This window comes from Miniopterus schreibersii, assembly GCF_964146895.1.
Source record: "Miniopterus schreibersii genome assembly, chromosome: 7".
Lineage (NCBI taxonomy): Eukaryota > Metazoa > Chordata > Mammalia > Chiroptera > Miniopteridae > Miniopterus > Miniopterus schreibersii.
This window is the reverse complement of record NC_138108.1, coordinates 30,771,499-30,775,139: the sequence shown is the minus strand read 5'-3', so window position 1 is coordinate 30,775,139 and position 3,641 is coordinate 30,771,499.

Below are 3,641 nucleotides of genomic sequence, written 5' to 3'. Positions count from 1 at the left end.
TAAAATGATGAGAAATTAGGAGGTTTTTTGTGTGTGTATATTTGATATAGATGCAGAAATGAGATAGGCAACATCATTCGGAGTGTAGAGGGTTTTGAAGAGCAGTTGGCAAAGTCATACTGTTGACCATGTAATTCTAAACTCTAACCTAAAGAAATACAATAGGCACTTGATATTTATGAAGGATAAATCTTCTAGACTCATGGACTCTCCAAAGCTGTGTTTTCAAGTTGTGTTCCAAGGAGCCCTGGGGTCTGCACGGGTGTCCAGAGTTTGCCTCAAAGATGAGGAAGAAGGTTCCCCGAGCCCTGCATGTGACTTTTATCTCATTCATATGTTAGGCTCCATATAAGAATATTTTCTTAAAGATCCCACTGAAAACATCAAAATTTGAATGCCGTTGTCCTGTAGCGTATGACTTCTTCAATACAATGCAATGGAGTGTTATTTCGCAAAAACTACTGGAGAAATGAAGAACAAGACAAATGCTACATTCCCAAACACTGGCCTCACAGTAATTCAGGTTTCTGCTTCAGGAAACTTGTACAACACTCTGTAATTACCTTGTAAATAGTCGAAACCTCAGATGTAAAATCTGAGAATATCCAGGGCCTGTTGCTTAATAAATAAAAGATTTGTGCTCTATGATGTTCACCAGCGCTCTTTAATCTCTCAGTCTGTCCTCACAGGAACCAAGGGCCACTCAGATGTTTCAACAGAAGAGATTTTATTGAAAGGACTATTTGCAGAAATTTCGGTGAGATTTAGGGTTTGGGTTGGGTGAAGATTTAGGGTTTGGGTTGGGTGAAGGAAAACAACACCACATGGAAATGACAAGAGACATGGAGGTATTTGGTAACAAAATACCAAATATCTACCATCTCACCCCCACCCCAAGGCCACTATCAACATCTTACTGAGTTTACATCTTTTAGATCTTATTCTATGCGTATATACACATATGATTATGTTCTATTTGGGATGACAACACAGACATTCATTTGTAAACTGTATTTTTCCACTCAAATCACAAATACTTTCTCAGGCAATAAACATCATCTGTAACTTTTTTAAACATTTAAAACCTTTATAAAAAACTTGTTTCCTCCTCTCTGGTAACTAATCTCTATCTTCAGACACTTAGTCTGCTCTTTCTTTTGGCAATTACCCAATGTACTGTGTGTGGTGAGCTTTCTTGTAGTCTATCTACTCTGTGTACACATTATTGATTGCCCTCAGACCATTTTCAGACCACAGCCTGTTTTTCTACAGCCCTCAAGCTAACAGCTTTCATATTTTTAAAGATTTTTTTTTTTAAATAAAGGACACACACAAAGAAGAAAAGCAACAGAGACATATGTGGCCTGCAAAGCCTAAAGTATTTACTATCTGGGCTTTTATAGAAAACATTTGTCAATCCCTGTATATGAATTTCAAGAAATGCTATTTTTGAGTCAAAAGATGTGAGCATTTTTTGAGGTTTTTACTGCATTCTGCCAAATTGCCCTCCAGAAACATTGAAGCAATTTATGTCCTTCTCAGTACTAGCTTGGCCACTTGCCATGCATCCTGCCTCAAGGGTCACAGGCCCAAAACGTTAGCTAGCTCTGAGTATTCTTTTGTTCTCAGTCAACTTGAAGGTGCATTATTGTTTTAAGTTTTCACTTCCCTAAAAAACAGATTTGGCCACTATCTTTCTTGACTTAACTAATTTACATTTTTGCCCATTTTTAAAAAACAGGATATTTATTTTTCTTTGTAAGACCTCTTTATCAAATAAGGATGTCACTCTTTTATCTTTCATATATATTGCAAATTTTTTGATAATTTTTACTTATCTTTTCATTTTATGTAATGGTGGTTTTTAAAAAATATATCTTTATTGATTTCAGAGAGAGGAAAGGAGAGGGAGAGAGAGAGATAGAAACATCAATGATGAGAGAGTCATTGATCGGCTGCCTCCTGTGCATCCCCGACTGGGGATCGAGCCAGCAACCCGGGCATGTGCCGTGACCAGCAATCAAACCCGGATAGCCTGGATCCTAGGTCGATGCTCAACTGCTGAGCCACGCCCGGCCGGGCTTTAATGGATCTTTTTGATGAAAGAAGTTAAAAATTCGATAGTGAAAGTCTGCCACTTTTCTTTTGTAATTTTTCCCTTTATTTCATGTTTACTTTGAGATTAAAGGAAATTCACTTATATTTTCTCATTGCAATTTCAAGTCTTTTAAAAACTTTAAATCTTTTAATCTTGCTCAAATTTAGCGTCTGCAAAAAGTTTTTAAAGCCTGAGTAGGTAATATGAGTCCTGGAGTAACATTTCGGGGGTTAAATTCAGCCTCACTACATATTACATATTTGAGTTAATTACTTAACCACTCTCTAACTCACTGTTTTATTCTTTATTAAATGGAGATAATAGTAATACGTACCATAGGGTTGATGGGGGAATGAACAGCTATAAAACACAAAAAGCACTTAGCATAGTGCCATTAGCTATTATTATAGCAATAGGAAATACTCCAGGCAAGAGAGATCACATGTATAAACGTACAAAGGTATGAAACAAGTTTGTGCATTTAGGAAACTAGATTGTGTTGTGGTAAAATGGGGTGTCAAGTGTGAGGGGCAAGGTTGACAGATGGGAGGGGGAGATAGGCCTTGAAGGCCAAGGTCAGGAGCTTACTCTTAATATATCAGTGATTGGAAACCAGTGAAGGCTTTTAAGCAAGCAAGGAACCCATTGAAATGTGTGATGTAGGATGATCTCTGTGGGAGCAAAGTGGAAAATGGACTAGATTCAGAACATTAATCATATTGCTCTGTTACAAAAACAGTCTCCTGCTCCACCCTCCCCTCCCCAAATTCCTGCTCTCTACAGGCAAATTCTTTCACTTTCTAACTATTTTGGTATTTGCCTCTTCTAAATATCATGTTTAAACTATTATTTTAATTTTTAAACGATTTCTATTTTGCCATCATAGATACGATTATGAGACTAATTAATAAACAATACCAGTGGGGATGGGCCTAAAAGATGAATCTGAGGGAGAAAATCAACCTGACTAGCTAGTGAGTGAAAGCTGGGGAGGGGCAGAATCGGGGAAGTTGTCCCAGGCTGGAGACCAAGGAAGCAGCTGGGTTTGGACACCATTTCCCGTAATGTGACAAGTCTATTGCCCCAGGCTCGGCGGTTCCTCGCCGCTCCGCGGACATCCCAGGAGGCAGTCTTGGGTGGTTTGGGAAACCGTAGGTGAGAAAACCTGCCAGCTGTGACTTGAGAGCAAAGCTTTCGGGTTTCGTGCCATGGAGGGAGTTACAGGCCTGTAGGTTTTGGTCCCCCAGCCCTGGGGGGGGGCCGCAGCCGCTCCCGCAGGAGCAGCCCCTGCGCCCCCGGGTGGGGGCTCGCGGGCGGTGCGGTTTCCTGGGCGTGCCGCGTCGTGGAGGCGGGAAGCGCTGCTTCGCGGGCGCGGCCCGCGCGCTCATCCGCAACCTTCCACCTGCCCCAGCCGGGCCCCTTCCGCTCAACACTTTGTCGCCGTTTTAAAATCCCTCCTGCTCCCCCCACCCCATCGCCACCCACTCCTAGCCCCACCCACCGTTCAAACCATCTTTAAGGTACACTGAGGACCACAGCTCAC